The sequence below is a fragment of the Sciurus vulgaris genome (genome assembly GCF_902686455.1).
Source record: "Sciurus vulgaris genome assembly, chromosome: 1".
Lineage (NCBI taxonomy): Eukaryota > Metazoa > Chordata > Mammalia > Rodentia > Sciuridae > Sciurus > Sciurus vulgaris.
In genome coordinates, this window is record NC_136461.1 from 110,159,933 (window position 1) to 110,185,670 (window position 25,738).

Below are 25,738 nucleotides of genomic sequence, written 5' to 3' on the forward strand. Positions count from 1 at the left end.
CATGTAGGAAGCTAGAGTATTCAGTGACTTGGAATCTGAATATATTCCCCAGACCCAGGTCAATACCCTGGGATTGGCCTTATGTCCTCTTTTTCCTCTATTCATTTCAATCATGGATCTTCAGGCAAACTTCTGGGAATTTGGAATGGGGATCATTGTCCCCTAGGATTATATGCGATGTGGTGGTAAAACGCTCTTGTACCAGAACTTAGTAAATATAAATAGTAAACTCTGGATAGATGTTTAATTTTCTTCAGATCCACCCGCTCCCACCATCGTCGTCTCACCAGCTGCTAGCCCTTTCCAAAATGACCAACACGAAGCTTGCAATTCCTACCATGTATTTGCTAGAACCCCAAACTACTATTTCTTAAAATTTTTATCTTTTTAATTAATCTTCATTGAAAGACCATAACTGAGTGACCACTAACCTGATAGTTATAAAAGTATGGCAGGGATTTTAAATTTTAAACAAATTTTAAAATTTGTTGTCAAGACCCTCAGCACCAAATCAAAGGATCTGGTTGGTATAAAAGCACATCTCAAGATAACAGGGCCCAACATTTGAAGTAGCAATTATGCTAGAAACTTCACTGTGTGGTGGCTCCATTCCTCCAATATGTGTCTGAATTGAGCAACTGTGGAGTTCATTGTCAGGTGAAATGGATGTTGGGTCTTACTGAGAAAGAGGTTAGCTAAGTACTTGAGAATGAAATATGTGTACAGAGTTGACTTCAGGTTTCATGAAGCCTGAAGCTTATTCAATTTGGGGACCCTCCTGAAGAAAAGAATAGACTTACTTAGATGCAGGGTCTTGAAAGAAGTCTGTGAAAGTGAGAGGTCCTGAAGCTTAAGAGCCATTGGTTTTTGGCTTTTACCTTAGGCCAAAGTGTGAGTTTCTTTACTTTTAACTTACTCATTGATGGGACTGAAAAAAGAGATTCTAGGTGAAAGTGAAACATAGAAGGACTTTGGATGTATGAGGTTATCGCATCTGGCACATTTTATTACCTCATCTTGTGTGGAAGATGGGAGGGAAAGAAAAGAAAAAAAAAGAAAGAAAGAAAGAGGGGGAGGGAGGGAGGGGAAAAAAGAAAGGAAGGAAAGAAGGAAGGAAGGAAGGAAGGAAGGAAGGAAGGAAGGAAGGAAGGAAGGAAGGAAGGAAGGGAGGGAGGGAGGGAGGGAGGGAGGGAGGAAGGAAGAAAGGAAGGAAGGAAGGAAGGAAGGAAGGGAGGGAGGGAGGGAGGGAGGGAAGGAAGGAAGGAAAATGCTTAGATTGGAGGCTATGGAAAATAAAAGTCTTGATGGTTGGGAAGCCTAAAAGGAGGCCAAGAACATCCTCCAGCACTGGGAAAAGATTCCCCTCCAGTGCTGATTGTATCTGTTTATAGTTGTGTTTTACTTATTAAAGGAATATCTAGCTTTAAACCCCTTCCTAACCCTCCCTCTCCTGACACCTCCTCCCCACCTACCTCACACACACACACACACACACACACACACACACACACACACACACACAATTCCAACAAGTGGATTTTACAAACCCATTGGCTCTGGTAACAATTTTCTGTAAGAATGAATTCATAGACCGTGCAGAATTTAAAGAAATTGACTTAGGTTTTTCAGAAGAAAGTTTTAAAAAAATCTTAATAAGAGATTGTTGCTACTACTGCAATAGCAATATCATCAGTAAGTTTAGGAAGAGAATACTACTCTGGCCTTCTTTTCATAATCCTAGATAACTTACTTCTAATTGAGTTGACATTTTATACATCCTTGGTATATGCTCAAGGGAAATTTAAGAGGGAAAGACAAAATGGAACCCATTCATTTATTTCTGAATCAAGTGAAAACAAGGAGAAAATATGTGTCACTTATAAAAAAAAAAAAAAAAAAAAGATATGCTCATAATGAATGGTACAAAAATATTTTTTTTTTTCTTTTTGCATCAAAGTTGGCATGTAACTGACCCCAAATGAGAATAATGCCTAATTCTGTGGAAGGAAAACGTGGGGAAGTAATGAGACCATGGGAAATGAAAGTGAGTAGTATTCCTGCACAACGAAGCCTAAGTCCTTTCTAGTCTCAGAAACCTCCCCACCCCGATCTCAGGAACCAATCCTCCCTCCTCCTCCTAATGCAGAGATCCCCTTATCTACTTAGAAGGTGGCATTGCTGGTGACCCAGCAACTAAGACTGCCTTCTGCTCAACTGCTGGCTGTTTCAAATTTAATGTTCCACTGTAGCACCAACAATCACACTTTCAAAGCTATGCTGTTCTGCTCTGCAAATCACAGGCACAGGCCAACATTAGCAAACACATACAACTGCACTCTCTCTATGACAAAGCATGCTGCTTCCTTTCTTATGGAAGCCTTTGCATATCAAAGTTTAGGTATGCTAACAATTCCACCTCTTATCTTTTTAGAAATGTCCAGGCTATCCCCTTATCCTCAAGAAAAGTCCTAGACTTGTCACTTCTCCCAATAGGGCTCTGTTACTGGGTAGAAGTGCTTAAGGGCAAAGTTCTGTAGTCAGTTCATCTCCTAAGAGATGCACTTCCACAGGCTTGAGAGGCTTTAAAACCCAACAAAGAAAATTCTTCCTAACAGATGCCACTTCCTAAAAGAAGGAAAAAGTTAAGAAAGAAGGATCAGGCACAGATTATTTTCATTTATGATGAATTTGAAGACTCACAGGCATAATCCTGGACATCCGGATGATGATGACCAGTGGAGTTTGTGGTCTGAAAAAAATCCAGCTAGAACTCATATGGTTTCAGCAGACATCTGTTGCTTACTTTCTATATGTCAGGTATTGTGTCCGACTGCATGTCTGGGCTAGAAATACTAGTATTTCATAAGCAGCAACTGAAACTTTGCAAAATACCTAGAAAGTGCACCTTGAATGAAAAGAAAAATCTTAGGATAGAACTCTGGGGATCCCTGATAGTTAATGAAAAGGTAAAAGAAGCAGCTGAAAAAAAAAAAAGTGAGAAGTAAGAGAGAGAAGAAGTAAAAAGATAGTGTCACCAAAGTCAGGTCAGGGAGAGAACCTGAAGAGGCGTGGACAAGTCAGTAGTGCAGACTCCACAAAGGGGTCAGGCAAGATGTAGGCTGGAAGGTGCTTCTGGATTTGAGAATTCAAAGTCATTTGTGACTTAGGTTAAAGCAATTTCTATGAAATAGGAATGGGTGGAAGCTTTGCATTATCATCTTCTTAAGTGCAGGAATTATGTTTTCATAATTTACTCTTATATAAGCAGAGTTGCTATCTTTTGCTCCTGTTCTTCAGCTGTCCCTTTGTCCCTACTCCCATTCTTCCTAACACAACACTATTGACTGATTTCCTAATCAACAATTTCTTTACTTTCCCTATGGTTTTCCATGGTTTCCACAACTATTTGTCTATATGATTTCCCTAATACTTTCATGTCTCTCCTGAGTTCCAGACATATTTTCAATTGCCCATGGACATCTCAACCTTGACCTTCCATGGCACATTTTTAATCACCCAGAAAGCCTACATCTCTTCCTATATTCCCTTTCCTAGTCAAATAATACCACCTTAAAAAAGGTGGTAACCTCAGACTAATCCAATTCTTTTCCCCCTTTAATTTCTGTACGTTTATAGTCATGAGAATCTTTGACTTCATCTTAGAAATGTCTCCAAATTCAGTCTTTTCTTTTTCTATGGCTGCATATATACCTCTTTTAGGACTTATTTCATCTTAATTTTAAGGAGTGTATGTCTCCATCTCTAAATCCTGAGAGTCTTTAGAATAAGATCATCTTATCTAATCTTATAACCCTGCCCCTAGTAGTGCCTAGCACCTAGCAGGTGCACATCAATATTTGTTGAATGAATGAATAAGATTTTTTCATATTTTTGTTTTAGGCAGCTTTTGCATCACCATGACCAAAATACAGAACAAGAAAAACTTTCGGGAGCAAAAGTTTATCTGGGGCAAACTGTTTCAGAGGACTCTCCATAGACAACCAGTCTGTTTGAGCCCAAGATGAAGCAGCACTTGGTGGGGGTGGTGGGAAGGGAGCAGCAAAGGAAAGCTTCTCCCCTTTTGGCAGCAAGAAAGCAGAGAGAGAGGAAAAGAGAGGGAGGGGGGGAGGAAGAGGAAGGAGCCACAGGAAGAGCAACCTTTCTATGGTATGCTCCAGTGACCCACCTTCTCTAGCCATGCCTCACCTGCCTACAGTTACCACCCAGCGGATCAATTCAAACTAGGATGGACTAATTAGGCTCCTGCTTTCACAATTTAATCATTTTACCTCTGAATGTTCCTGCATTAACAGGAGATTAGCTTTTGGAGAACACCTCATATCCAAATCATAACAATTTGACTTTTATGTTGTTTGTTTTACCATCCAGAAGCTTATAGAACCATTTCTCTGTTTGTGGTCCTGCCATTTTTTTCTCTCTCATTTGCCCACCAGTCTAGTTCCTTCACTGTAGCTATAACTGGATGATATGTGAACTTGTTTTCTTGAAGATGGGAGGCATTAAACCAATTAGTTCTGAATTTTTCCCTCTTCCCCCTTCCAACAGAGGCTAATACTTCTCAGATAAGAAGAGTGATAGATAATCTAGTCTTCAGGGGGTAGAAGTAGGGGGTAATTACTGGAGAGCAATTACTTCCTCATTGCAATAATGCTCTCTTCCCAAGGCCTACCCTAATGTAGCTCAGAATAGGAACCCAGTCAACACCAGTTGAACAAGTGAATAAATGAGTGAGCAAGAACTTGAATGCAGAGGAGAATGCAAATAAGATCCCCGAAGGGGAACCACTTTCATCCCACTAGGAAGGACTTTTTTTGGGGGGGTTACCTGTGGTTGAACTCAGGGGCACTCGACCACTGAGCCACATCCTCAGCCCTATTTTGTACTTTATTTAGAGACAGGGTCTCACTGAGTTGCGTAGTGCCTCGCTTTTGCTGAGGCTGGCCTTGAACTCGAGATCCTCCTGCATCAGTGGATTACAGGCATGCACCACTGTGCCCATCTAGGAAGGACATTTTAAAGACATAAATTTAGGAAGAACCATTTCAAAGTTGGGCATTTATTTATTTATTTATTTATTTTGGTACCAGAGATTGAACCCAGCAGTGTGTAACCATTGAGCCATGTTCCCAGACCTTTTTAGTTTTTTATTTTGAGACAGGGTCTCACTAAGTTGCTTAGGACTTTACAAAGTTACTGAGGCTGGTTTTGAACTCATGATCCTCCTGCCTTAACCTCCCAAGTCTCTGGGATTACAGACATGTGCCACAATGTGGGGCAAGTTGGGCCTTTAGATAAGGTTCTTCACTAAGGAGATTCCAGCCCACTGGCCCTCAAATACATGGATATATATATATTTTTTCAAATATATATTCAAATAACTGGATGATATTTCAGGGATAGGCATATTCCTTGAAGGAGAAGAGACAGTCCTGAAGAAATCAGCCCACCTTAAGTCTTATCCTGACCTCGTGGGGGAAGGAATAGCTAGGACATGGGCTCCCTAACACACCTGCCTTGGGTGACTATCATCCTTTCTGTCATTTGTAGGAGATAATCTTGACTGAGAGTCCCACATGGATGCCTTTAATTGGTGGCCTTGTTTCTTGGCAACTTCATTGACTACCCCCACCACCAAAGCAACAGATATTAAACATTTTTGTTTTTTCTTCTCACATGAGGAAAGCTAGTATATTTTCTCAAGCAATATCCCAGTAATTGGTCTTCAGAGTAGCACAGTTATGTAAATTTGGGCACATCATGTAACCTTTCTGGGTCACAACTCTTTCATCTGCCAAATGAAGGGGTTGGTCAACTAAACCAAATTCTCCTTAGATACACCATGCTGATTTGGGGTTCTGGATAGGTCTCTTAACCATCCTTACCACAGAGGCCCTCACCTCTCTGACTGGTTTGTCTTAGCAATATAGGAAGTCAAGGATCTCAGCTATGTTAAGGAAACAAAAATGATATATTAAAATTCTGTGCATACACAAAATCCAAAATGAGAACTGGGAGAATAACGTGATGATTCATCTTATAAAAGTTTTCTTAATTTACTAAAGCATTTATTTGTTTTTCATACTCTTAAATTATATTTTAAGGCCTGTCCTTAAAGGTAGGTTCCTCTCCTCTTTCAGGATTTCTTAAAAGTGACTTCTAATAAGTCAGACTGGGGTTCCCTGTGATCAGAGGTCTTTCCCTGTGTCCCTCACTTGCCAGAGTTGCTCATACTCTTAAGAATAATAGGGAATCAACCCTTGTAAACAGTAGAAAATCAGGAGGGCATCCTTAGATCCTGTTGGTCTTCATTCATATAAATTCATCCCCAGCAAAGAAATGTATGGAGGGCAAGAAGATCTTAAGTGTGTTATTTGCTACTTAGGTCTAAGGCTCTTGAGCCATCCTGCTAGCTGGGTAGCCAGAATCAATCACTGGTAGAGACAGACCCATCCTTGGTATCAGAGGACCTGCTTGTCTCCCATCCACCAGGCTGAATACCACGAGGACTACCAAGTGCCTCTGAGGACATGGTAATCACAACATTCCTAGCAATTCCATCACTAGAGAAAATTTTGACCAAGAAATAATAATTCATTCTTATATGATATTAACAGTTGTGTAATCAGTTGTAACAGTTGTTACCTCTTTTGTTTCTCACAACTCTGAAGGGGGTAGGATTGCTCTTGTTATCCCCATTTTACAATAGAAAGAAACAAAGGTTGCCTGGTCTGAGACCCAAGACTCCAGATTCTAAATCTTTCCATCCTTCTTGAACTTTCTGGCCAGCCATCATTCATGCTCCCACCTAGGCTGATGTGAGACTAACCTGCTTCACTCCTGGACAGTGAATTACAGATAGTGGCAAAGGTTCCTCAGTGTTTTTATCCTCCCATGGCTTAGCTGCAGATAAAGGTCCCCTTCTTTCCATCAAAGTAAAGCCACCAGGTGGGGAGGAACTCAGTGATCTGGGAACTGGAGTAGAGTTTACCACCAGATTCTGTTGAAGTCCCTGAGTTCTTTCTCAACAGGAATCCGACCTCCATTTTCCTCTACGGAGAGATCCAAGAATGATAGAAATCAAAACTAGGGACTGACTTCACATAAGGTGTGGCTATGGGCAACTCTCCAGACATAAGAGTCAAAGAACAGAATGTGGAGGGCAAGAGTACCTTCTCTGACCTTCCCATGTCTGAAGAGGTATATAAACTTCCTTGGTTTTGCCCCAAACTCCAGCTCTGACACCCAGTACTTTTTATTTTCTCTATTCATGTGTTCTATATACTAGACATTTATTGAGCATCTATTATGTGTTTGGGGGATTGGAGATAAACAAAACCAATGTCTTCCTGGATTTTATATTCTGTTAAACTAGTGTAAACTAAAGGCCAGGTTTTCTCAGCAAAGACCCCTAAGAACCAGGTGACCAATGTGTTTCCATACATCTCTTTGACCTTAATTGAAATCACTTCTGGGATAGCTTCAGTTCTGTTGGCTGAGGAAATTCTTGACCTGAACTGACCAAAGGTGACCAGCCAGTATTGCTTCTGATCCCCTTAACACCTCTTTAGGAGGAAAGGTTCACAGATTGATGGTTTCGGTCCACTGTAATATTTAAGAACAGAAACTGGTTCTATTTATTGAGTTTTGTTTCTCCCTGTGGAACAATTCAACAAAGTCTGTGTGTTGTGTGTATGTGCACGCACATAAGCACGTTAGTGTGCCCACATATTTGTGGCAGATCTTATTAGACTTATATATTAGGTACTTGTGTGGGGGCTGTGTTATTCTCCATAGAATGGAACATGTGTTAGGCACAATAAAGACTTCATAATTGATTAATATTGCTGGTTGAAAATAAGATTCCTACACCATAGAACAGACCAGATTCTTAGAACTAGAAGGTACTCTGGAGACTCTAGTTCCATCAGTTAAAAATGGGGATGAGGGAGCAATTCAGTATAATAAAGATTAAGAGAGTAGGCTCTGGCTGGGCACAATGATACATGCCTGAAATCCCAGCGACTCAGGAAACTGAGGCAGGAAGGTTGCAAGTTCGAGGCCAGTTTCAGGAATTTAACAAGATCCTCTCTCAAAAGAAAAAAAGAAAAAGTGCTAGGGATGTAGCTCAGTGGCAAATCACCCCAGGCTCAATCTCTAGTGCAAAAAAAAAAAAAAAAAAGAGTAGGGAGTAGGCTCTGAAGTGAGATGCAATTTAAATTCCTAACCTTGTCATTTAAAGGCAGTGAGGATTGTTTTGTTCTTAAATAACTTATTTATTTAGGTCTCAGTTTCCTTATCTCTAAAATGGGGAGAATTGCTATAAAGGTTAAGTCAGAAAGTTTATTTCACACAGTACCTGGCTCAACATATGCAATGAATGTCATTATTTTCCAGGAAGAAGTGACTTTCTTAAGTCACACAGCTAGTGAGAGATAGATATGAGAATAACTAGGGTTCCCAACTCCCTGCCATGTGATTTTTGACACTATGCCATAGAAGAATAGAGGACAGGTAAGATGAGCAACTTAGTTCAGATGTGGGTGTTACGGTGCCCTAAAAGGAAAGAAAAAATCCTGTTACTTTTTGAGAGCTACTATGTACCAAGCACTATTCTGCATTCCATACGTATGAGCTCATTAATCTTCAGAGAAACACTACATGGCATTATTATTGTCCCTACCCTAGAGACGGAAAACTGAAACTTAGGAAGAATGAGACGCTTACACAAACCTGGGTCCATCTGACCAAGTTCCCCAAACCATGCCTTACTCCACACTATGATAAGGGTATTGAGGCACAGGAAAAGTAACTGCAAGATAAAAGGGACTCAAGACAAGGTTGTGGGTAGATCACTTTGTGTTATTGTCCCTGCTCTCAGTGGCTGCCCCCTCATGAGACTGTGATTGCCATTTGTGGAGGAACATGGTATAATTTGAGTGTACAGCGTTGTTTCACTGTATAAGAGAATCTGTGTAGACAAATGAAGAACCTACCACCATTTAGGACCAGAATTCCAGAGGAACAAACTATGTGCATAACTTGACGTCAGGGGAAGGTGTTTTATTTCCAGTGTGAAATGCCAAATAGTCCAGGAATGATAAAATCACCCTAGTTTTTCTTATGAACTCCTAGAAGTCATCTTTGTTGGTATAAATGAGATCATTTAGCCTAATTAGTTCCAAGCTTAATTAGCAGTAATTATCCCAACATGGGAGTAATATCCGAGCAGGAAGTGCGGAGTCCTCGATTAGATAGATCTCTAATTGGTGTTACAATATTGTAATTAAAGCATGTTTGTACGCCTCTGCCGCAGCACGCGATTTGTTTCATGTCTGATTAAACAGGGAGAACCAGCAGCCTTTGAGGGGGCCAGAATTTTGATCTGATTCACGTAACATGTTAACCCTATGAAAAGAGAGTTGGGTACCTGTCACTGTGGTCAAGGTGAGGGTCCCACACTGAGCCAAGGGTGTGCGCTCTTTTGCCAATAGGAGGTGCTTTTGCTCTGCTCAACCCTCCTGCTCCCATATAGCATAAGTGGGAGAATGTAAATATTTGGTTGAAAGGTCACTTTGTCAGTTTTTGGACTTTTGAGGGTGGATTCAGACATAACTCAGGGAAGATTGAAAAAAGAAAAATAATAGCTATCATTTATTGAGCATTTACTATGTGCCAGAAGCTATGCTAAATGCTTTAAATGTCAAAACTCATTAAAACTTCAGAGAAATCTCTGAGATAGCTTGTTATACTCCCTGTTTTATAACTCTTCTTCCTGAGAGGAAGAAGTTGCTTCCTCTGGTTGACTCTGGGTTATCCTTCAGGTCTTGAACATCACTCCTCTGCAGGGCACCTCAGACCCGGTTAGTTCCCCTACATATTTCCTTGTAATTTTTTCCTCACACTCTTTTATAGTCTAATTGTCCATCTTCCCCGTCAAACCATAATCTAATTTCTGCCTCCTTCACTGCTGTATGCCCAATGCCCAGCACCTAGCAAAGTGCCAGCAGTACTACAGCGATCGAACAAATGAGAGTCAAATGAATTGTCAGAAATCACCCATCTCATTAGTCACCCAGAGATTCAAACCAAATCTGTGTGGTTCTCTAGTCTGTGTTTTCCATTACATCATGCTTCCTTTTTTTTAACATTAAAAATATCAAAAGTAAAGTTTCTAGGTAATACAAATATAATAAATATGTATTTGGGGAAAGGATAGAGGAATGGATACTTTTCTTCTCATTTCAAAATGCTGTTTTACAATTTTGCAATAGATTCCCTTAACGACTCATTAATATTTATCTGCTTAACGTTCCAACCTTATGTTACTATTTAGAAATTTTTGCCCACATTCTAATAATTGGTAATTGAATTTAATAACCCTAAGAGAATTGAAATAAACCAGATAGAATCTATGTGCATTTATAAAACATTGGATTCTGCAAATTCTTTAAATGTACCTAACATTCTCAGAATCTGTATTTCAGCAATTACCAGCTGTGATTTTGGCAAACCTCAAGAATGTTTATTAGGAACAGTGACACAAAATTTGGGGGAATATTTGTCTCAAGGTAACTTTGGTAGATATTTAAATGAAAAAGTGCCACCTGATGCATTGTGGAGGAATAAGAGGCAGGCTAGATCAGAATGGAGCCAGTGCCTTTTAAACTTTGAAAATCATTGCTATTTAATCTTGGTCACTGCTGAAACATTCCAGGGAGTGAGAGGCTCAACAAGAATTTTTGCTTACTTTATAAAAATATATTTAATTACTTATTTATTTTTATTATGAGACACGGTCTTGCTCTATTGCCCAGACTGGCCCTAAATTCTTGGGTTCAAAGAATCCTCTGCCTCAGTTTCACAGGTACGAGGACTATAAGTATGTAAGTAGATGATACTTGTGCAAATTATAAAATTAACACAAAAAAGTAAAAGTGAAAAAGTCCCCTTTTGACTTTCCCCTACTACAGCTACTCCAGAGATAACCAGTTTTACACACTCTATGCATATGCAAGCATGCACATTTTTAAAGGTATTACCTCTTACGGAGAACACCATAGTACACAATGAACATAAACATGAATTAGCAGAGTTGGGGTTGTGGCTCAGTGGCACAGTGCTTGCCTAGGATGTGTCAGGCACTGGGTTAGATCCTCAGCACCACATATAAACAAATAAAATAAAGGTCTATCAACATCTAAAATATATATATATTTTTAAAAAGATGAATTAGCTCACTTCCTAGTCTAGGCAAAAACCGGAGAATGAGAAATTCACTACGTAGAAACTAAAAGAACAAAGCTCTGTAAGTCTATTTTTCTACAAAAACTATTCCTAACATCTTGATGATGTACTGAGATTTGAAATATGGTACTAATGAATGAGAAATGCTGCTTGACTCATGACAATAATGACATCATCAAGTATGACTCCTGAATCTTCCTGCATTTTCTGTTTTGACTAATTCTTAAGATGATGTTTCTATGAAGCTATTTCTCTCAATACCAGCAATAATGAGAGTGAGGTGATAGGTTATGATCACTGTTAGCAACTTCACTTACTGCTGATCTCTTGTCACTAGAGGAGCGAGGTGAGAAAGTAAAGATGAATTCATGCAAATCTCTTACTATCAGAAGAGAAATGTCTATTTCTATGAAGGGCATCATCATTATATTATTTTGTGTGGACAGGGCTTGATGAATCTGTTGGAGGACTATTGTAGTGCAAGAACATCCACAAAACTTCCTATAGTTTATATTAAAGTTTGGGATTGTTTTTGGCTTTTGAATAACCAGAAGTAACTGTGATAGTAAAATAATTGGATTTACATTTGGACAAGTAATAGATAAACTGGGTTAAAATTATAGCAGTATAAGTATCATGATATCCAAAGAGTCCACTAGCCAAGGTCATCATCAGCCTATTATATTTTATATTTAGAATTCATTGAGCCCTGCACATGCTAGGCTCTGTAGAAAACTTGGTGGCCTGTGAACTGATAGTTTAATTTATCAACTCATTTTATTTATCAAAGATGTGTCTGTAGTCCCTGTAGCTTCCCCCGCCCCACCCCCCACTACGGGCTTGCCTTGGATGGAAATAGACTGAATTTTTTTTTTTTTTGGTAATGACTATGGAAGACTCTCATGACTGAGTAGAACATGATTCTCTTCTGGAAAGTATCTTTGGCAAACCAAAGGACTAATGCAGTGGAATGTTCTGGAAGCATCCTCTACCACCACGGTAACTTTTTATCTTTATTTAAAATATTGTGTTCCATTGTGTCCATAGTGTGCTTATTTTCATGTCCCTTTTTTTTTTTTTTTTTTTTTTTGCTTAAAAAGTATAAACCTTAGAACTGAAACAAAGTTGGTTTTCTTTATGTTTCTCTGAACCTTGATCTTTCCATTTGTAATGATCTGTAAGGTCCCTTATGGTTTTTGGCATTCTTCTAGTCTACCATATGAGCTTTGGAGCAAGCTTCCAAGTTTTTCTACCAATGCTCTGTGTGTGTGTGTGTGTGTGTGTGTGTGTGTGTGTTTGTGTGTGTGTGTGTGTGTGTGTTTAAATGTCTTCTTAAATCTCTTTGTGATATCAAGCTCTGAATGAATGTGGCTATGATCAATATAACAAATCAAGACCTAATGTCTATAAGGACAAACTCCAAATAGTTTTAAAGTATAAGTTAACTGATTATTTCCCCTTTTCCTCAGCTTAAATTTAGAAAACTTTCCCCCTTAATACTTTAATACAATTTGAATTCTCCCTTTCAAGATATATCCCCTTGAGATTCCTGATCAGCTTTTTCTTTGCCATCACAGTATTTCTGAGGGTCTTTCTCCTTTTGCTGGCTAACGACTTTCTGTATGACTTGCTTCAGTTATTCTCCTTAACTAATAAATTTAGTTAGTACAGCTGCCTTTTAGGATGGGTCTATGTGATATTCACCTTGTTGGCTTTCTTCCCCTCTATGTCAAATGCTTTGCATAGATTAGACATTCAGAAAATGGCTGTTGAATTGAATTGAATTTCTGACAATTCCTACGCATAAATCCTTCAGATCTTCCTCCAAAGAAATCTTTCTGGACTAACAGACTTCACATTCCATAATACTTTTGTGTGCATTGTTTTTGTCATATTAACTCACTAGTTATTTGTTCTAGTTGCTCCTTTTGAAGTATAAGGGAAGGGTACCCAGAATTGGAGTTAGAAAATTTGTTTCTATCTCTGTTAATATATTAGTTGAGTGACTAAGAACAGTCCTTCAGCCTCCCTAGATTCAAGTTATCAAACTGTCAACCAAAAAGCTGGAAGGAGTGAGATTGAAATGGATCATATGATACCTAGGGTCCTTTCTAGCCTTAGAATTCTGATTTTTTTGGCATATTGGTTTCCTAACAAGATCATAAACTTCTCAATAGCAGAGGGTTTTCTTTTTCTACTCTTTGGAGTAGAAACCCTCTTGACATCAAGGGTGCTTAAAAAATTAGACAATGTCTGCTGTTCCATTCCTTTTAGCAAAGAAGTTAAACCTGAATGTGTCTATCTGATAGCCTATGTCTTGAAGGGGCTCTCAGATCCACCCTGGGAAGTGCTCTTCTGGGCTCGGACATCAGCATCTGAGACCAACAGGCTGTATTAGTTGTGAATAGAGGCACACCTAACCGCTTTGCCTTTTTAAGTAAATATGTTTATGGTTTGTGCTGCTTTCTTCAGTAAGATCATTTCCTTGCAAGTAATGAGAGCTGTGTGTGATATGGTTGAAATCCTGTCCCTGAGATGGAGAACTCACGTGATGCTGACTGGGGCCCATTATCCCAAAGGCACTCGCAGGAATGCTAAGTCTGGCAAATATTAACTTGGGAACCACAGCAGCAGTTAGGATACAGCAGTCTGCCCACCTTCCTGAACCTACCACTTTTGGGGTATGTTCTTATTTTTCTTTTCCTTGGCTTGAGCATTGTGTTTATTTCCCCTTTTCATTCATTCTTTCTTCTCTCAAAAAACACAAAGAAGACATAATATTTCCTCCATTGGTCTCTAACTGGAAATCCTGATATTCTCATTCATTTCAGAGCAGAAGGCTTCTCCTCTTTTGCCTAAGCAATACCCAGTACATTTATTCATCCTCCCTGCCCTGTGCTATGGGCTGGGCATTGGAAGAACTCTGGAGTCTTCCAGGAGTTACTGGGAACAGACTCTTATGCAGGCATCTATGGATAGAATAGATGGGCTGTGAGAACAGCTCAAAACTGTCATTTAGGGGAGTCCATTGTATGCCTTGAAAAGCTTGCCTTGACAAAAAGAGAAGCATGGAATGTGCTTCTATAAGGCAGAGAAGAGAGCAATATATTAGATGGAAGAAAGCTAACTCACATCTGAATGTATGTAAAGAAAACACTTATAACTAAAGGGGAGGAGTTGTGGTTTAGGTTAAAACCACAAAGGAAGTGAAGGATGTTACCACTTTCCTCTCTGTGGGTAAAAGATTCTCCTCTGGCTCATCTCATGGGCTCTGTGAAACTGAGTCTTCCTATAGGAAAATGTTCATTACTCCTACCATCCACAAAAGCACCACGCACAGTGGTTTGTGGTCTTAAAGAGTTTAGATTGATTTTAAAAGCATAAACATGCTATAAAGTACCTACATTTCCAAACCTGTTGTCTCAAACGTGCTTCCCTCATCTTGAATAGAAAAGGAAAGAATTAAACCTCTGAGAAATAAAAGGGAAGTCAAAGTTCTTTTCCCCATTACCTACACAATTTCCCTACTTCACTGTAATTTTTTGTTTTCCTGATGGTGATCCTATGAATGTTTTGACTTGGCCAAGGAAATAATAGTTCCAGCTTCCTAATACCATGTTTTATTGAGGGCCCACTGTGTGCTGGGCATTTCCCTTATATTATTTCTAAGGAGAGGTTTTATCACTACTCCTATTTTTATAGGTGAGAAAACCAAAGTTAAAAAGAAATTGCCTAAAGTTATACTATATGACCTTGAACCTTATACTCAGGTTTATTTAATGGTAGCATTGGTGCTCTACCATGCTTCCTTAAAAATCTGGTTTTAAAAGTATTTCAGCTTTTTTAGAAGTATTTCAAGTCACAGACTTGAAATTCAGGTTTTACATGGCTGATTATCAAGATGACCCAGAGCAAATTATTTGACCCTTCTAAGCCTTATGTGGTAAGTCTTGTCTGGTAGGATAATTGTTTAGGTAACAAAGAACTCCTTACTAACTTTTTATTCTAATTAAATAAAGCAAAAAATATATAGGCATAGCATAGAACTGGCATACAATGGGCTCCCCTAAATGATGGCCATATACTAGTCACATATAGGTCAGGTTCTGGAATAAGATGTGAAATATTAAATTGGTTAAGGCAGCCCTCTATTTACTTAAATTGTCCTAATTCCTGTCATCCTCACTGTCCAGGAAAAGATACATCAATGTCCAAATGACTGTTAACGCTTGGAAGAGAGACACCATGAAAGAAAGATGCCATAAATCTTTAACAATAAAACAAGTCAAGGGTTAGTTGTAGAATTCCATTATTTTAAAGTTTGAAAGGATAGTTGTTGTTGTTTTTGGTTTTTTATTTTATTTTTAAATTTTTATTGGGGGGGCAGAAGGAAGGGGTACTGAGAGGGTAGGAAAAAGGAAACCTTTTGAGTCCCCCAGCTACTTTGTACCCAAGGATCTGCACTGTGTTTAAGCTCATGCTTCTTTTTCTGGATACATTCAGTGTAGAGTCAGTTGTAGACTCCAGGTCTCAGCTGCTTTTGATCAGAACTTTTTTTTTTTTTTTTTTTCCTCCTCCTGTGGTGATGTTGCATGAATTTTAGACCCTGGTGACTTTCAGTTGCCTGGGTCTGTTTTTCATTGCAGTTTTGTCAGCATTTTACATCTAGGTTGAATTTGAAAACTTTTTCTTTATTTCTTCTCTATTCTATGTGAACTTCTGATTTTGGATTTTTTCCAGTTTATGTAAGATACAATATTTGTTTATTTCTTGATTACAAAAGTAATAACTGTTCACGGTGGAGAATTAGAACAAAAGGATAAAGAAAATTTTAATCATTCATAAACCTAGCATCCAGAGCACAATTCACATTTCATTGAATTTCCTTTCAACTCTTCTCTATGCATATATGTTTTTATCCATATAAATCATAGGTGCATGTATGCTTTGCAAAACTGGGATAGAATAATGTACATATTTTGTATCTTAATTATTCACATACTTTGTTATATAGAGCATTTTTCGCATGTTGAAAGATTTACGTCTGTATAACATTTCATTGTATGAATGTACCAAGTTTTAATGTACCATTCTCATTCTGCCAGATGTTTAGATGCCACTTTGTATAAATTCCTTTTGCCTTATAAACTATTCCTTGAAAAGGAATTATTAGAGCAATTAGGACAAAGAGTATGAACTTTAAAATTTTTACTTAAAAAGATATTTGTTCCTGATTATTTTAATACCCACACGCCTGGGTATGGCATTATTAAAGTCTCTTAAAATCTAGTGCCAAACTGTTTTCCAGAAATGTTACTCTAGTACAAGAGATGGCACAGTACAATAAGACACAGGACCAAATCTGTCCTGTGGCTTGTTTTTGGACAGCCCATAAGCTCAGAATGTTTTTACATGTTTAAATGCTTAGAACAAAACCAAAAGAAAAATAATATTTCATAACACATGAAAATTATGTGAAATTCACATTTAAGTGTCCATAAAGTATTTTTGGAGCACTGCCACGCTCATTCATTTACACATTGTCTGTGGCTGCTTTCACCCTACAGTGTAAGAGCTGAGTAGTCTCAATGGATACTGTATGGCCTGCAAACCCAAAAATACTTACTATCTGCCTGCTACAAAAATACAAAAAGGGCTGGGGATGCGGCTTAGTGGTTAATCCACCCTGAGGTCAATTCCTCGTACCAACGCCCCCCACCCCCCACCCCCGCAAAAAAAAAAAAAAAACAATTTTTCCGATTCTTGCTTTAGTGTGCAGGCCTACAAGATGCACATGAGAATGTTCACTTGACACATACATCAACACTGAACATTGGAATTTTCTTTGTTAATTTAAGCAAGGCAACAAATATTTATCAAGAATTTGCCATGTGCCAAGTCCTCATGGAAAATACAATTTATTTGTGGTTCTTTGATTACAAGTTATAAAACTTATTTTTATAAGTTCAAGAGAATTTTTTCTGTTAATAATGTGTGTGAGAGAGAGAAAGAAAAAATGTTAAATTTCAACCAAGGCATTTATATCTTTCATATCTCTTTGTATGAGCTCTTTATATACTAAAATTTTTAATTTATTTCCAGTTACATTTGTTTCAAACACTTTAGTTTCCAGTAGGTTGTCTACCATTCATGATTTTTTATATACAGAATTTTACATTTGAATGGAATCAAATCTATTCAATTATTTTTTCCTTTGATTTCATTCTCCAAATCTTTCCCAGGGAAAAGATTCTCCAACTTTTAATAAATATTCACCTGTATTTTCTTCTGTTTCTCTTAAATGATTCATTCTTTTGTATTTATCTCTTTAAGTCCTCTGGATTTTTTTTTTTTTTAATTGTATGGCATGAAATGAGGATCTTAAATTTTCTCCCTAACAGTAGAACAATTACTCCAATATTATTTGTTAAGTAATCCTTCCTTTCTCCACTTACATGTGATTATCACCTTTATTAAACTCTTACATATCCTGGGATGTGTTCTTTGTCACATTCCAGTTATCTTCAGTGGTGTGTGTGTGTATGTTCATTGCTGATTCCTTATGATGTCCACCTTGTTCTTTATTATATCTACACTGGATACAGACCCTGGCTGGATTTCTGGATTTATGTTTTTTCTGTTTCTCCCACGTGTTACCCCTTTGCAATTGTAAATGTCAGTAGCATCATCCCTTCTCTTGGTCATTTGTCAGGAATGTAGTATAAGCCTATCTTCTAAAAGTACACAAACAGTAAGAAATCTTCCTACCAAATAGAAGAGAAAGGCTAGGGCCAGGCCTCACACGTATGTAAAACATGAACCATAGTGTTCATTCATAACCACTCCAAATGATAACAGCTTAAGCCTTGTAACCTGGGAGGTTGGAGGTTTTCTGGCCAAATAGCATCAACTGGCATGCAAAGAGCAAATCTCTAGCAGGGGTTCCCAGAAGGGCTGTTACATGATGCATAGCCCCTAACCTTCTGTTAATGGCTCACCCCAACCTGCCCTTGGTTCACAGTGGAGTTATTTCATTTACCAGGTGTGAAAATTGGATTTTACCACAGAGGAGGGGAGTTATTACCTATCAGGTCTGCTCTTTAGGGGAGCAGAGACTGTGATGGAATTTATTAAAAGAGATTTGCTATGCATGGAACATATAATTAGAAAAGTGCTCCTTTAAAACTGGATTTGCAATCTTTGTCATTTTAGGAGGGCTTTTTTTTTTTTTTTTTCCCCCAGTGTTTCTGTCTGACAGTCCTCTTGCTGCGTAGGTTGCACACATCCTATCCAGGAACTGAATATTTTATATGGCACCATTCTGCCAAGAGACGGACCTCAGGGGTGTGACAAAGAGTATAGTTTAAAAAGATGGTGGGGACTACCTGCAGTTTGTATGTTGATATTAGTCACACATGTGATACTAAGAACTCAGAGGATGATAAAGTAATTTTCATGTTAATTAATTGCTATATAGTCTGGGCTGCAGTTTGATGGAGGTATTAGGGTCACTCTAAGACCTTTTAATGAGGGAACTCTTGAAAATCAAGATTTTAGAATTAATTACTAGTTGTTAGGGGACTACACAGACAACCTCAAAGTTAGTACCTGGTTAACTACATTTCCTCTTAAAAAAAAAAAAAAAAGACACCTTGTTTACTATCACGGTGAAAGGGGTGGCTGAATTTATGATTGTTTAGCATTTCTAGCACACTGTGTTCTTGCTGAGAGGTTTAAACTTATTTATGTATGTATATTGGTTGCTCTTTGCAGCACTCCCAAGAGATGAGTGGGTGATAAGTTTTATTATTGTCTGCTTTTCCAACAAGAAAATGAAAAGGGAGCTCCTGAAAAGAGAAGGGAATTGCCTGGGTTTATAGCTCAGAGTCCTTGCCACCTTGTTAGGGGATCCTCAACAAAATAGTGAAAAATTCAGCCCATAAGCCCTCCTCTGCCTGAACCCAGTCCTGGTGTACCACCTGTGCCCTATCCTGTATCCCACTAACCACAGTAGGATGCTTACTCAAAATATCCACTTACTGGCTTTTCTGGGCTGGGCACTTGTGTCTAAGCACATCACTTGCCTCACTAAGTCATTCCCCTGCTTTTCTCTTAAAGGCCCTGCTGTTTTCCCCCTGCCCAACTCAGATCCCTGAAGTCATCTGTGACTCAGCCTTTCCACCCACTTCTGTTGCCCAGTGAGCCAAGTATAATCTGCCACCCAGATATCTTTTCCATTATGTCTCTTCCCTTTCTTCCCCCTGCCACTACCATAATTCAGTCCTCCTTACTCTATCTAGACTACGGGAAGAGCCATTATTTTTCCTACACATTCCGTTCTAAACTCTTCTGTTCCCTAAGTCTGCCTTAAACAGGAGCCATGTAAGTACAGATTCTTACCAGGCCCTCAAAGCCACCTCCTCTTTAGCCTTCTCTTCTACTTAGCCAGTAAACAATTTCATCAAGAGTACCTGTGGGCAGGGCGCGGTGGCGAATGCCTGCAATCCCTTTAACTCTGAGAGGCTGAGACTGGAGGCTGGGTCTGGAGGAACGCAAGTTCAAAGCCAGACTCAGCAATTTAGAAAGGCCCTAAACAGTTTAGTGAGACCCTGTCGCAAAATAAACAATAACAAGGACTGGGGATGTAGCTCAGTGGTAAAGCTCCCCTGCGTTCAATCAATCCCCGGTACCAAAAAATGAAAAATTAAAGATCACCTGTGGAATTCGGCAGACCAGCGATTGCCTTGATTAGTTCTGATTTGGCGGGTTGGCTCTGGGGCAAAGAACCTGCGCAGTTACACGCTTCCAGATGATCCATGTGCTCCACACTGCTGGACCACATACTCCTCTGATGGAATGCTTACTAATCTTAGCGAGTCCAGAGTTCTCAGCTGGTCCCTAAGTGTGCTGTTTTTCTAGCCTGAAACTCCCTCCTGGCCCCATCGCCACCTGTTGAAATTTTTCTCATGCTTTAAGGCCCAGCTCAAATATCTCCTTCGTGAAGTCTCTTTGGATTGTCCCGAAAGGATAGGATGCAAACTTCTTAGCAATAAAATTAAGGTCCTTTGGCAACACAGCCCCCTTTTACAATTTCCAGTCCCATTTCCTGCTTGATTACTCCACTATGCCTATGCTCCCAGCACACCGAAATGCATCCTCCGAGTAGGCCCGGTACACATACCTCCGCCGGGAATGTCTGCCCCTCCCCCATCTCTTCCCTCCTTTCCTCCCTTCTAAACTTATCCTACTGGACTCAGCTCATATGTCATTTCCTCCGTGACACATTCGTCACCAAGTTTTTCGAGATTCTCCCCCGCCCCCACAGGCACTAAGTCCTCCCGCCTGCGCTTCCCCAGACCTTTATAGCCCAACAGGGAAGCCAAAGACAGTATCTAACGCGCGTTTACCTATTTTATCTTCAGTGAACTTGGCTAAGGTTGTATTCTAAGGACCTAGCACAGGCCTGGCACCGTGTCTCTACTCAATCCTAGATCGCATGCATGCATGAATCCCTTTTCTCCCCAGGTCCTTCTTGTTCTTTGCGCTTCTCTTCGAAGCTTTGCCTCATTTGAACTTGTTTTAGTCCCCCTATTAGATTGCAAACACCCTTGAGGGGAGAAATCTGGAAGATTTTGCTCCCTATCCCCAAGCCTGGCTCCTTACCCATGGCAGGAGGTCAATAAGCATTTGTTTAATTGAATTGTAGGATGTTGTGCTCAGCTAGCTGCTAAACAACCCCATTTAAGGGGTTAACTAATAACACTCGGAGAAGTTCTTCTCCTTTGGGGGCATTTGCATTTTAATGGGAATCTTAAAAACCCAAAGGAAATGTTCTGTAATGGTGGGATTTCAGGCATTGTAGGAAGGCTTTTTTTTTTTTTTTTTTTTTTTTTTAATGGAGCTAGGTGGGAACTAGGAAAAAATTCTGCAGCCCAGGTTTCTTAAACTTTTCTGTGCTGTGGGTCCCTTTAGCAATCTGGTGACGCCTACTGATAGAATATTCTACTGATAGAATAATGGTTTTTAAACACATACAATTAAATACATAAGATTACAAAAATAGTTATAATGATCTAAATATTCAAAATACCAAATTTGCAATATGTTTGTATTGCAATATGTATCTCGAGACAAGTAATACACATTGAAATACAAACAATATTTATGCTTCTTTATTAAAACAATAAAGTCTACTGGCAGGTTTAATAACTACTGTAATTTTGTCATAGTGATGACTATTATTGGTTTGTGGAATATCTGTGGTTCAATTGGTAAAAAATTCACAGACTGTTTATATCACCTTGTTCTGTTGCCTATTTTTATGATTGAAGGACATGAACAACTTCAGTTAGAAGTTTGGAAAAAGAAAGCTATTTTGCCTTCATCCAAAGCTCTAGTCTTAGTCTTCAGTCCCAGTTTAGGGCTAGAAATTTAGCTCAGTGGTAAAGCACTTGACTAGTTCCATCTCCAGTGCTGCTGACCAAAAAACAAAAAGAAGCACTGTTCAGCCAAGCCCTCTGACAGGATCTGAGTGATGCTAAAGCTAGTGTTGTTCCAGACCCTTAACTTTCTTTTCTGTACTCCTCCGCCTCTGTACCTGAAACTCCCAGATTCTTTTTTTTTTTTTCCTCATTTTTTATCAGCACATTATAACTGTGCATAATGATGGGACTTTTTACATACTTGTACATGCACACAACATAGCAATATAATTTGGTGAATATCACTCCCCAGCACTCCTCCTACACTACTCCCAGATTCTTACTTTTTACTCTTTGTTTCACCACCAAGGACAGTAGTCTAAATCTGCTTTATTTACATTAGAAATATAAAAGAAAGAGAAATAAAATGATTGGGTTTTCCCTCCATTAGCTGAGGTGCTAAGATATCAGGACCTGGAGAAAAATCTAGTTTCCCGGCCTGGGAGGACCCCCTTTCTGAAGTCCAGAAGCATGGTGCGGGGAAGGACAGGAGGAGGAGGGTTTGCCACAAATTCAGAAGAGGGAAATCAGTTGCAGAGAGTCTCTGAGAGTTTGTACAGGCTTCTTCCAATTTCAGAAGATAGTATTAGGGCCAAAGAGCCTGATTCCAAGGGTGGCCTGGCATAATATCCATCTTGGTAGTTAATGAAATATCATTTAACTGAAATATCATTGCATTGCTCTTGAAATACTGCACTCCCTAATGTTGGTATTATTTCTAATTTGGGTAAAATTGTATGTGCACTTCTCTTTTTAACACCAAAATACAAGGGACACATTCAGTCCATTCCCAGTTATCCATGTGTATTTTAGACATTTAGAGGCAATTTTCTCCCAGACAGATTTACCCTAGTGTTGAGGGGCACATACCTCTGCTCTCAGTGGGTGAGAGCTTAGTAGATACAAGTAAATTTTATGATTAACTGGACATGTTGTTACCAGAGTGAGTACCATATTAGTTAAGCCATATTATCATCACTGCCTCTAAACATCGTGACATGAAAAGTTTTGCCCCTGGCAACTTCCTGTTCTCTTGCAAACATTTTCTTTGGTTGAGCTCATTCATTTTTATAGTTTTCACTCACCTTTGCATCCCCAGTCTACTCTTACCTAGAAGAACATTTCTACTTCCCTGTCTGGTTGTCAGTCATAACCCTAAAACTTAACTGTTTTCCCTCACAAATCAGCTTCACTTTCTAAAATACCAGCTTTACCAAGGTATAATTTATATACCATAAAATGAACCCATTTTAAGCATTATGATTCAATGATTTTTTTTTTTTTTTTTGTAAATTTACAGTAAATTTGTAACCATTACCAAAATCTGGTTTTAGGATACTTGTTCACATGAAAAATAACCTTATATCCATTTGCAGCCAGTCCTCGTTCCCACCGCACTAATCTTCTTTTTGTCTCTATAGATTTCCCTTTTTTAGACATTTCATGTAAATGAAATCACATGACATGTAGTCTTTTGCATCTCACTTCTTTCACTTAGCATAGTGATTTTGTGATATTTCCATGTTGTAGTAAGTTTCAGTGGCTCATTCCATATTGCTGAAAAAGATTCCATTGTATATAGATATACCATACTTTATTAATCAATTGATGGACGTTCAGGTGTTTCCACTTTTTGGCTAATTAGGAATAATGCTGCTATGGCTATTCACATATAAGTCTCTGCATAGACATTTTTAAAAAACTTCTTCTAGGTAGATATCTATAAGTAGAACTGCTGGATTATATATTAAACTTATGTTTGATTATTTTAAAAAACTGTTAAACTATTTTAGCAGATGGTAGCAGCATCATTTTATACTCCCATACAGCAATATGTGAGTTACAGTTTCTCTCCATTCTCACCAACACTTGGTCTTGTCTGCCTTTTATTATTATTATTACCATCCCTAGATGGTATATGGATGGTATCTTATTGTAGGCAAGTGTCAGTTGAATCCCTCCTATTTCTGACCACACTACTCCTCTTTTCCACTAATGCTGTGATTAGAAACAAAGTTTATACTGTTCTTCCTTCCTCTTTTACTTATGTGCTACAAAAGTCAGCTTCTACAACCTTTCTCTCAGGTGGTGCCTGAATTTACCACCTCATTCCCCTTTACCCTTCCTGGATCTGCATCTTTTCACACCATATTCCTTTCTGAAGCTGGAGATTAATTGTTACAATAGTAACATGAAAAGGGCATGCATGGATGTGGAATCAGGGAACTGTGTGCCAGTTCAGGAGTCATTATGCATTGTCATGTCTTGAGCTATTCCTGTAACCTATCTGAGCCCAGCTACTTCATTAAGTTAGTTAACCTCTCTGAGCTGTTTCCTCATGTGCAAAGTAACTTAATAATAGAACCTACCTTATAAAGTTGTTCAATAAAAGAAACTATCTGTTAGAGTTGTTCTATAGTAAAAGCTATTGTATAATATACTCTAGCACACTGCCAGGCATATGGGAAAAAATCAGTGCTGGCTTCTATTATTATTTCAGTGATTATTATGACTATGATTATTATTCATTATGATGGGGCCATCCCCCAAGCTTATCACATGATTTTCATAAAGATCAGATGCAGCTATAAATACGAAAATGCTTTGAAGAATAACATGAAATTTGCAATGTTGTTATTTTTGCATGGTGTTTCCCTTACTCAAGGAGAGGCAGTGCAGGACAGCAGCAAGAACACAGGTATTGCCACTATCCCAGCAATCATATTTGTGCCATTATGCTATTTAACAGTTGTGAAGGACTGGGGGTGTAGCTCAGTGTACAACACTTGGCTAGTGTGCAGGAAGCCCTGGGTTTGATCCCCAGTACCCTCCGTAGAAACACACAAAGTTGCAAGTCTTGGACAAGTCATTCATCCTCTCCATTTTGGTCTTCCCATCTATAAAATGGGTGCAGTTATAACACATGTAGGCAGAGTTCAGTAAACTGTATTTTTTAAACTTTTAGAAAAGAATTCACAATGTATCTTTCTTGTATGTTTTCTCTAAATTATATTCTTTGTATGAATCCCCACCTTATTTATCCATCTATATTCCCCACTGATCCTTCCATGCACATTGAAGAGAGGCTACAATGTGGGAAGATTAACTTCCTTCACCTCAGATTGACTTTGGCTTGAATATCAGCTCCACTACTCTAGTAGCAGGACTGAGAGCAGTCATTTACCTTTCTAAATCTTGTTTTCCTGTCATTCCAGCAACTCAGGATGCTGAGGCAGGAAGATGGCAAGTTTGAGACCAGCCTTTATAATTCAGCAAGACCCTGTCTCAAAATAAAATAAAAGAGGGTTGGATACGTAACTCAATGCTACAGCACTTACCTAGCATGTGTGAAGCCCTGAGTTCAATCCCATTTACTGGAAGGAAAGAAAGTGGGGAGGTGGGGGAAGAGAAAGGGAGGAAGGGAGGGGGTGGAGGGAGAAAGATAAAGTTCCCTCGATTATAAACCAGGAATAACAGTTCGTATCTCATGGGGTTATTGTGTCCTCAGAATAGTGATTGACACATGCACATACTAAATACTCAAAAGTTGGCATCTGTCATTATGATCATTTCTAATCATCTTTGCTATTATCATATTCTGCCTATATGTATACTGTGCTCCTTCCAATGTCTAGCTTGGCTCCTTGTCTCTCCCTCCTGGGTCATCCTCTCTCCTGGAACCACCCAAATCACATCCTTCAAGGCCAGTTCAATTTCAAATCCTTCATGAAATCATTATTCATTACTCCAAACTCTACTCATTGCTTTTTTTTCCCTGAAATTTTGTTGTTTGTGTCATGTCTGTAATTCAATTAAATGATTAATTATTATTAAACATTTTTGTTGTCGTTTCCTCAACTGGACTGTAAGATTTCTTCAGCTTCTGCTGAAACTCTCATCCTACTTACTTTGGCATCAGACACATAGTAGGTACTTATTAATTCTTATCTGATAAATAGTAAGAAAGCAAACATGTAAAGTCATTATGAGAT

At 38.8% G+C, this 25,738-nt stretch overlaps 1 protein-coding gene across 3 annotated transcripts in view; it reads left to right on the forward strand.

The window, feature by feature from the left end:
• The window catches only part of LOC306641268 (uncharacterized protein), a 65,570-nt gene that overhangs the window by 22,247 nt on the left and 17,585 nt on the right, over positions 1–25,738 (forward strand). Inside the window, exon 2 of one of the 3 annotated variants that reach the window (XM_079106285.1) lies at positions 12,162–12,264. The exons of the other annotated variants lie outside the window; for them this stretch is intronic. The gene's annotated coding sequence lies outside the window, so the exon portion shown is untranslated. The remainder of the gene's footprint in view (positions 1–12,161; positions 12,265–25,738) is intronic. 3 annotated transcript variants of the gene reach the window in all.